This window comes from Canis lupus, chromosome 4 (genome assembly GCF_011100685.1).
Source record: "Canis lupus familiaris isolate Mischka breed German Shepherd chromosome 4, alternate assembly UU_Cfam_GSD_1.0, whole genome shotgun sequence".
NCBI classification, from domain to species: Eukaryota; Metazoa; Chordata; class Mammalia; order Carnivora; family Canidae; genus Canis; species Canis lupus.
Genome location: NC_049225.1, coordinates 21,440,782 through 21,451,305, shown reverse-complemented (window position 1 = coordinate 21,451,305; position 10,524 = coordinate 21,440,782). Strand labels below are relative to the sequence as shown.

Here is a 10,524-nt window from a genome sequence, read left to right as displayed (position 1 = left end):
AATTTTGGGGGTTTGGTGGAAGATGGAGAGATCTCATGAACGCTTTACCAAGCATAACCTCTCTAATACCACCTTTTTTGCTACTCCATAAATACTATAGAACAGAAGTGCAGCCCTAAAACGCAAAGATAGAACTTGCAAAGAGAATTCAAGTGAGTGAAACTGGTTGGCAATGCTGATTGGGAATCTTTTCTCCCTTTCCCCTTTGTTCTACTGGTAGCCTCAGTGGACAACCACTGCCCATGCAGATGGCAGCAAAATCAAAGAACATAGAACAGTAGAGCTGAAGGAATCCAGAGACCATCTAGACCAATGCTTCCTTCACCAACACCTCTCATTCAACCAGGCCCACCGCCACCATCACCACCAAGCTCACCACCAACACTACCACCACCGCCTCCTCTACAACCATAGTCACCGCCTGCACCATCACAATCATCAAAATCATGTCCACCACCACCACTTCCACAACCATTATGTCCATACTGACACCAGCACCACCGTGCCCAACACCACCATCACCAATGCCTACAACTACCATCACATCCACCACCACCACCACCACCACCACCACCACCACCACCACCACCACCACCATCATGGTCACCCCACCACACTGCCTCCAGCACATCAAACAGCACCACCGCTATACAGAAAGAAAGAATGAAGGCCAGGCAGACATATGAGTCTCAAAATAGGGCACTTAGCTAGTGGCTTAAACAGACTAGAGCTCAAATCTCTTGTTTTAATCAAGGAAGCAGAGTTTCAAGTAAACAGTGACTTCAACCACAATTTAAAATTTAAAACAAAAGGAAGTCTTTAGGACAGTTGGGTATTGAAAGACAATATTTGTCTCACATTGACTTGCTTAAGCAGTTTCATTTTGGGTTGATGGCAAAGTTGAGCAGAAAGAGAGATTTCAGAGTATAAACCATCCTTCATCAGAGGAGTCTTGCAAATCTTTTCTCCTCATCTGTAAACTGTCTTCTAATTCTCTTGTCAGTCTTTTGCACAGTGGGAGTTGTGATCACACTGTTGGTGTTGTATCTAAAAAGTCATTGCTGACACCCAAGTTCATCTAGATTTTTTCCCTTCGTTCTCTTCTAGCAGTTTTATGGTTCTGCATTTTGAATTTATGTCTATGGTCCATTTTCAGTTGATCATGTTGGGTTTTTTTCAGCAAGAAGAATCAAACCATCCTTAAAAGGTGAAATTGTTATTAAAAAAACAGAGTCCTGTGTTTCGGTTATATGTTACCAAACTCTGATGATCTTCTGAGTAACAATCACAAATTGGTACATTATTGTATTTATGTTCCAATCTCCAAACTGAAGCATTATTTTCTTTACATTCATTCTCTGCCTTGATCATAGGGGTTAGCTTGTGAAAGCAAATGAAATGTTCTCCCCCCCGGGGTTGAAGAATTGGCTGTAAAATTCACATGCTAGTTTCCATCAAGAATGATCCTGGTCACAAACTTCAGAGTGAATTGTGTTTGGCTTGATGTGTAAGTGCAAGAAAATTCACCTATTTGCCAAGTAATAATACCGCTGGCTTACTTTTATGTTTTTCAAAAAAAGGTTTATATCCATTATTTAATTTGGTTCTCCAAATAACCCCAAAGGGATGGCATCCCTGGCATCATTGTACAGGTGAGAAGCTGAGATGAGACTGCTCAGGGTCACAATTTTAATAAGGGACAGAGACAGGCTGAGTGAATCCTCTGTGCTAAAGCACTTCGTGTGCCTTTTTGCAGTTAACAAGGACCAGGTGGCTTGTCTTTCTCAGTTGTCCTGAACCCATATAACAACTGTGATCCTCTTCCATTCTTTTTGCTAAACCAGGCTCAGCCCAGCACCTCTAGATCCTGGGAAAATGAGCTATACGTTGCTCATGACTGGACGGCAGGAAAGTAATAGGAGTCGGGTTGATGTTGCTTCTATAACACGTCTCAGCTGCCCTTCACCGGAAGAGATGTCTGCTGGTTCCTCTCAAAGAGGACTGGAGTGGGAGTCAGGGCTCTCCTGCCGCCTTCTAGCCATGGGACAAAGGACAACATTGATGCTCAGGGCTCTGCTGAGCCATAATGAAGGGATTGGAAGAGAGCAGGGGTTTTTCAAATTGTGCTCCAAGGAAGCATGGGGTCGCCCCAGAAGTGCCTCGGGGGATTCAAAAGGTAGGGTGGGGAGAACTTTGGAAGAATGGGAGAAATGCTCATGGTATGTGGGGGGAAGGGATCCCCAGAGTCGCAGTTGCCCACCCTGCCCTCAGTAGGAAGGGTGACTCTGAGCCTCACAGCCAGGGCCAGGCTCAGCATCGTGCCTGCCCCTGGGTCTAACACTCTGGCCATGCACGATGTATCCACACTGAAGATGACAGCCGGACCCCGCCAGGCACCAGGCACTGTGCTAATCCCTTTGCAAGCACGTGTAGCAGGCACCCATCTCACACAGTCCATAATTCAAGCGTGTAAGAATAGGACTTTCTTTACTTTCTATGACTCAGTCTCATTTTCATTTTGGGTACCCGTGCCACAGGTGGCCACGTCTTCAATGGCGGCAAGTTTCATGCCATCTTCCCCAGGAAGACGTCCCAGTTCCCATGGGTGGGAGTGGGGTTGTCCTTAGAGACAAGGCATCCAGGGAGACTCCCATGTCACGAGTCCACTCGATCACCACAGAAGTGCCCAGTGATCCTATCTGCGTGATCCCTCCAATCTGGAAGGAGGATGGAGGTCTCTCCGCATTGGGCCCACAGGGCACCAAAGACCCTCGTGCTGCTTCCACAGCCTGAGGGGACAGGGGAGCTCCCGATGGGGCTGCGGAAGACCATGACCTCTTCTTACCCACTTTCCTTCCTGTGGGCTCTCCCCCGGAGGGAAGGCCCAGGTCTTCTCTACTCCCAGATCCTGGACCTCAGGTGGAGCCATGGTCCTTCCTCAGGACCCAGCCATGACACTTCGCTCACTGCCTCCTCCTCCTGGATGCTCTGCTGGTCACCCTCCTCTTCCTCCCTCCCAGGGAGTGCCTTCTGGTCGGTGGGGGTGGGGCCTCCTTACTCACTCAGGATGTTTTTCTCCTACATCTGTTCCCTTTGCGGGTTCCCCCACAGTCAAGGCTTTTGCACACAAAAGTCCGGAAGAGACTCCTTCTATTCCCCTTTGCTTCCCCCTGTCACATCCTCTCCCTGAGGCAATGAGCTGGAGGAGGCTGGCTGCAGGAATGGGAGCAGGGTGGGGAAGGAAGGAAATGCAGTGGGGAAAAAATATCAGTCGATTTTCCAAAATGGTACGTGGTGGATGGTAGGTACCTCACTGACGCCGGAGCCTAAGCACTACTGTTATGCACGCTTTGTATAGACGAGGAAACCAAGGCTCTAGAAAGAGTTAGCGATGTGCCCAAGGTATGCAAAGGGGCCTTGCTGTCCTTGGAAGCTGGTCTCTGCCGAGTAGATACCTGTAACCCCAAGCTGTGCTTCCTGCTGGGCACCTGCTCTCCTGCCTCTTCTGGGCCTACAGGAGCAGCGTCCACGGGATGTCTGGGTATCCCCAATGCCTGCTGACTCCTGCAGGCCCTGACATGACCTCAGGGTTGCACCCACTTCAGAGCCCAGCCCACAGGCATTCCAATACCATTTTTTTTAAAGATTTTATTTCTTTATTCATGAGTGGCACAAAGAGAGGCAGAGACACAGGCAGAGGGAGAAGCAGGCTCCCTGTGGGAAGCCCGATGCAGGACTCGATCCCAGAACCCCAGGATCCCGCCCTGAGCCAAAGGCAGACACTCAACTGCTGAGCCACCAAGGCGCCACCCTCCAAACCCCCATCCCCTCCCTCCCCACCCCCCCTTCTTACCCCTCCAAACACCGTTTTTCTTAAGGAGCAGATACTTGATCTGACTGGGATGGCCAGTAATTAATAAAACAAATATTAGCTATTATTATGTATAACCTCCTTGGAGCCTCATGACAACCTAGTGAGCAAGCTAACATTCTGTTTAAGAGGCAAAACCCTTTAACCAAGGTCCTGGACGAAGTGCCTGCACTGAACCCGTCTGGCTCTTTGGTGGGAGCTACGTCCACCACTTAGCAGCATCCAAACATGCGCCTCTTGGAGTTGTCCCTCCTCATGATTAAGGCCATAAAGCTGCCCCCTCGATGGTCCTGGATAAGGGAGGGTCATCACCCCACATCCCATACCCCTCACCAAGCTCTTCCCTTTCTGGAAGCCTTCATTTTCCATGACCTTCCAGTAAGGGTAAGCGCTCAGAAACAGGACCCTTGGTCCCCCGGGTCAGAGAGAGTCTCTTTCAGCCCTAGGGGAGGATCTTCCTACCCCATCCTGCCTGGGACTCGGAGACTTTGCAGACTAATGAGGTTCAGCATCCCTCACTGGCCTCAGTGAAAAGTGTGAAAAGTGTGAAAAACCAGGTGTGCAGACTCGGAGGGAGAGTTGGCAATTACAAGGCAGGGAGCAAGGGGAGATGGGGAGGGCTGCTGCCACCTGACCTCCCTTACACATCCCAGGGGCCTCTCACATGCTCCTGATAGAGCTTCCTAACCACCCTGTGGCCCTGGTGACTGAGAACCTGGAGTCTGGACTTGCCTTCTGGCCACAGCACCCAAAAGACTCTGCCACATCCCCCTCCTACTTGGGGCTACAGCCTCTAATTAGACCAGAGTTGAGGAGCTCAGCACTTTGGGGAAAGCCTTCCCAGGCCTGGGGGAATGAGGACAAATAGGGATTGAAACCTCGCCCTTCCCCTACTTCTCTCCCCATTTCCATCAAACTCCCAGAAAAGGATCCAGTGTTCCCAAAATACTCTGTGGCTGGACTGGGACAGGGGCCTCCCAGGCCCCCCAGACAGGATGCTCCTGGCCCAGCTGCAAACCCACCCACCTCTCTGCCATACAGGCACCCTTCACACCCCCTCCCCATCTTGCCAAGGCCAACCTGCCCTGGAGGACAGCCCTCCTCACCATCAGTCAGGACTAGTCTGGCCCTCTCCCACTAAGCATCAGTCCCAAATCACACCCCTCCAGGCTGCGGGGCCAGGCAGGGCAGCACAGCAATGGCAATAAGCAGGAGGGATTGGAGGTTGGGAAGCACACTGGCTTCTGTGACCCAGCTCTGGCCTACTGTTGCCAAGTCTTCTGATTTTTTCAGAAAAACTAGAAATCTAGATTTGTAAAAGATCTCAAATTCAAGTACCAACTATGAATTAAAATTAAAACAAAATGAAACAAAGCAAAAATTACTGCTTGCGCCTATTTAAAAACTTTTGTTCCATCAGCTACCAGTTGAGAACCTCAGGAGGAAGAGCCCCCACCCTTGACACCCCCAACCCCGCCTTGACCAAAGCACTAGCTGGCCCTTTTATCCCTCACAATGGCCCTCAACCACTCCTCTAGAAAATTCAGTGGACTCTGAGAGTGGGGTCCAGTCCCATCCCTCCCTCTCTTGGGCACTCCATGTGATCCTGTGGATTGCCCTTGTCGAAGAATGGCTTCTCCTTGACAGAAAAGGAAGGCGCTGCTTCCCCACCTGCCAAGGGAGATGGCTCAGGGAGCAACAGATCCCGCCATCATCTTTGTCTGCCTAGGTCATCTCGGGGAGCATCAGGACCCACAGCCCAGGATCTAGGGCTGCCTGTCTTCTCACTGTAAGCACAGGGCCATCAGGACATCAGTCCCGGGCCTGGCCAGGGACAGGAAATACTTCCCCTTTGACTGGAGAGTGGTATAAGGAACCACATGCCAGGAATGGGGGGTGAAAATGCAGCCCAGCCCCATTGACACACAGAACTCTGTCCATCCAAGGTAGGCAGGGTGGCAGGCCTGCTGGGGGTGGGGTGGGGGGGCTGGTGCACTGACTGTCAACACCCACCACCTCTACTCTGGCTGGGCAGGTAGACACAGAGGTCAGAGGGGTCAAGCTCCATCCACTGGCCCAACTCACCCGAGGCCCCGGGAGAGCCCCACGCTGGAAGACTGGGCTCCTGGCATAAAGGACGCTGGTCTGTTTTCAGGCAGCCTGGAAGCTCAGGTGAGACATGTGAACACATGGGAGGGCCCTGCAGTTCCTAATAGAAACCCAAACCCCTCAGATCAGGAGCTAGAGCTCCTTCCAGGAGAGCAGAACGGAAGCGCACCGCTGGTGAGCAGACATCATCTGCTGACATTCCAGATCCTTACAAACAAGTGTCCAAGGGAGGATACTTGGAGATAACTAAGGAGACAGGTTTTAAGCACTCTGACCCAAGAGAAAAGTCTCAGTGTGCCTTCTGATGGGATCTTTAGGACGCTGATGACACAGCCACTCCCTATCCCTTCTGCAGGTCCTCCGAGACTCCTAGTGTCATCTTTGAATATCCTTCAGTGCATTTTCCTTCTGCAGGACATTTTGTAACTCAGACTGGCCTTCCTTTCTGTTAGTCAGTCAACAAATATTTATGGAGCCCCTCCAAATGGCCAGTGGGCTAGTCTACTCGGCACAGGTTTGTCCATCTACCCATCCCAGCATCCTGGGCCCTCTTTTTGGACCCGTCCCACCAGTCACCTGCAGAGAAGACACATATGGTTTTGAAGCCTACAGTCCTCCACCTTCTGCAGGCCCCAGAAAGCTCTAGAATCCCAACCCTCCAGCCACGGGAGGCAGCTGGGAGAGCTGGCTGAGCTGTTCACGAGACGCTGTCAGCTGTGCAGGGCTGACATCTGGGAGTGCCCATCCAGGAGGCCGGGTACTACTCAGTCCTGGACACAGGCCCTGAGGAGCCCCAGGACTGCCACCTCCATGGGGTCTTTGGAAAATGTTCCACCATTCTGTCCTCCTTGACCAGCCCTTGGCTGCTCTGGCCACATGCCAACCCCTGTCTTGGCCCCTCTCACGTCTTTCAGTGCCTGGAGCTTTTTGCCCACTTGGGCTTAGAACCCACTGAAGAGCCCTTCATCCCTCACAGTGCTGAGCTCTGATGCTGATGTGGCGCAACAAAAGGTGATCCAGAGTCTGTCACCCTTGGAGGACCTGCTTCCATTCCCCAAGGCTTTACTGCCCGGGCCTCAAGATCAGATTTAGAGCATCTGGAAGAGCCACTGCCTCCAGGAATGGTTAGCAGGGCCGCACCCACTTGAGGACTCCTCAGGAACAACAGGAATGGACCCTGGGGGTGGGGAGAACTTGTGGGGGGGGTGGGGGGGTGGGAGGGCACATGGTCTCCATGCCCCTTGGGCCCAGGACCAGATGCAAGAGCTCTTGCCTTGATACTCACTGGCTGGCAGCATCTTGGGGCCTCCAGAGCCTCAGCTTCCTCATCGACAAATGGGAGAAGGTCTGGAACAGTGGGCCAGACCTTGGTGGGGGAGCCAGACAGGCCCGATTGCAACCCCAGCTCTGGGCCGAGATCTTGGGTGAGTTCCTTACCTATCCAACTCGCAGATGTACCATCTGTAAAGGGGGAAGGGTAACAGTACTCGCCCTCTGTGGCTGTTGACAAGGCTACAGGGAAAGTACATAAAGTACCTGGCAGAGAGCAGGGCTCAGTAAGCAGGAGTTCTCATCCTTCACGGGCCTGTTTCGGGGATTAAGTCCAAGGAGATAATGTGTGTGCAATGGCCTGGTGAAATACGGTGTACAAATGGTAGCAATCACCACATACTGGTGTGTCCTCCTCTCCCTGGGCCTCGTCCTCCTTCTCCCTTTCTCTGTCTCGTTTATTTTTCCTTCTCTGCCTTAATCTCCTCTGGGCCCCAGTTCCTTCAGTAACCCCCCTCTTCCCCTCCCATCCCCACAGCCTTTAGCCAACCTCCCACCCCAGTTCCAACTTCCCTGCTCCTGAAACTACAAGGGTTCCCCACTGTCCCCCAGAGTCAGGAGCACCACCCGGTCCTCCCGGTTTACCTCCCCTCCCCGGCCCAGAGCAGAGCCGCTTCCCCCCACCCCCAAGTAGCTCTCCCACTCCCTCCCTGCCCCCCACACCCACTCGTGGCCTCCTCCCCACTTCACTCACACCAGCCCCCAGCCCCGGTGCTCCTGGGGGCTGACTGCTCTCTCCACAAATACAATCCCACCCATCCTCCAAGACCCAATTAAATTCAAATCCCTGAATCATCAAATATGTTTTCATCAGCTACTCTGTGGCAGGGGCTTTTGACAGGCTTTTCTCCTTGGGAGGATCACCTTAAAAATGTAGCCATGATTTTCTAAGTGGTGTGACCTTACCTGCCCCAACTGACTTATTCCACTCAGCATAATACCCTCCAGTTCCATCCACATTGAAGCAAATGGTGGGCAAATGGTGGAGATTCATCTTTTCTGGTGGCTGAGTAATATCAGAGAGGGACAATCATCATATGATTTCAGTCATATGTGAAATATAAGAAATAGTGAAAGGGATTATAAGGGAAAGGAGGGGAACTGAGTGGGAAAAATTAGAGAGGGAGACAAATCATGAGAGATTCCTAACTGGGAAACAAACAATGGATTGCAGAAAGGGGGGTGGGTGGGGGTAGGGGGTAGCTGGGTGATGGGCACTGAGGAGGGCACTTGATGGGAGAAGAACTGGGTGTTATACTATATGTTGGCAAATTGAATTTAAATTTTTAAAAATTAAAAAAGTAAAAAGAAAAGAAACTTACCTACCCTTTCTGAGCCTACCTTGTAGGGTAGTTGTGAGGATTGAATTAAAATAGTGGTTTGTAAAGTCTCTGGCATAGTGCCTAGTGTGTAGAAAATGATTAATAAATAGTATCTACTTTTGTTATCCTGGTTCTGGGACGTACAGAAGCCACACAGACCAGCTGGGACTGTTAGACTTTTACTATGTATTTAGTGATCCTTTGGTTAAAATCAATGTCCACTTACTCAGCAAGCGCCCGACCAGGCTTCCAAAGCTCCATGTCACAGTATCCTCAGAGGTCTGGTCATTCAACTCTCATTTATAATTGTCCCATCTGTGCAGGGAGCTGTGCCAGGCGTGGGACAGAAGTGGCCTGCAAGGTGGCACAGCTGGACAGGTTCACAGGACAAGTGGGGAGCAGCTAATGAGGGCCCAGGCCCTCAGGCTGGCCCAGAACATTCGGTACACTGGGACACACCCTCAGATCTACCCACAGGGCCTGCCCTATCACCCCTCGGGCCTGTCCCTTCTCAAGGCCCCAGCTCATTCTCTGTCCCCTGGCTCTCCCTACCCCAGCCACCCCAGCCTCCTTTCCATCTGGTCAACAAGGACAGCTCTGGCCTGGCTCAGCCTTTGCGCACACTCTTCTGTCTGCCCAGGTTACGCCGTCCAGCCCACACACCTCCAAAGGTGGAATATTCTCTGCTGGAGCCCACCTCCTGCCAACCAGGGGGGGATGCTCAGCTTTCTTTTACGACGTTATGAGGAAAGGTCAGGCGGGGTATGAATCCAGCTCTCTCACCTCCCAACTGACCTTGAGCAAATGGCAGCCCCTCCCCTGCACCAAGGAGCACTGTGACCGCACAGGTGAGGGCCTCCAGCCCGGGCTGGGGATCTACAGACAGTGGCTAATGGTGAGAGACACAAACACACCCTCCTACGGAGGCCGGAAAGGCAGGTGGGAGTCAGATGACTGGAATGCCAGGCAAAGAGCTGGTCCTTTAGCCCAAGCCAGAGGGGAACAGGTGGCATTGAAGAAGGTCAGTGGGGGTCTGGGCAGGATGGACTGGTGGAAAGAGCAGCCTCTAGCCAAGCTCTGTCCAACCTATGGTTCGTGGGCCCTTATCTTCCATACCAGGTAAGGGCAGAGCCCAAGCCCCGCACCTCTGAACTCCTTGAAGCTGTAAGGCAGGCGGGGTACATAGGAGGCCTCAGCAAAGATCTGTCTCCCGGATGCTTCGGTGGCTTGGTTCTCAGCAGGCCACTTGGCATGAGCTTGCAGCATCCCTAAGTTTCATTGCCTAGCATCCCTCCCAATTAAAAACACAGTACTGGCTCCCTGCAACCCCACTCCTCTGCTCCCCTCAATTAGATTATGTCTGTAAAGCCCCCTGGAGCTAAGTACACTATAAAATAAAAGTCATTTCTATTAGATCCAGGTTGAGGGGGCTGCGAGGAGCCAGGCGAGGGACAGGGGCTCCGGGGGGTCTGGGCCAGCTGACCTGAGCGAATGTGTCTCACAGCCCAGATGCTCTGAGTCAAAACTGATGGCTGCTGCTGGCTCCTTGGAGTTATGAGGAACCAGGGAGGGCAGAGTTGGCTAAGATTTGAGCTTGTTGAATGCTTGGGACTATTCATTTGATATTTGTAGTTGGAGTAAGCCCAGGGCACGTTCCACTGAGCCACTTTTAAAATTTATTTTTCAGGGGGGCGCCTGGGTGGCTCAGGCAGTTAAGCGTCCAACTCTTGATTTTGACTCAGGTCATGATCTCAGGGTCATGGGACGGAGTCCCACGTGGGGCTCCACACTAGGTGTGGAGCCTGCTGGAGATTCTCTCTCTGCCCGGCCCCACCCAAAATAAAATTATTTTTCAGGCCATGTGAATTTAATGATTGAGGTTCCCCTGGTTCT

At 52.0% G+C, this 10,524-nt stretch overlaps 1 long non-coding RNA gene across 1 annotated transcript; it reads right to left on the bottom strand.

The window, feature by feature from the left end:
- Window positions 1–5,886: 5,886 nt before the first annotated feature.
- On the bottom strand, window positions 5,887–10,272 carry LOC119871624. Its single transcript, XR_005357581.1, has 5 exons — window positions 8,858–10,272; window positions 8,216–8,315; window positions 7,517–7,610; window positions 7,266–7,441; window positions 5,887–6,556 (listed from the first exon to the last, which is right to left on the bottom strand). It is a non-coding gene; the product is annotated as an uncharacterized LOC119871624 (long non-coding RNA).
- Window positions 10,273–10,524: the final 252 nt, after the last annotated feature.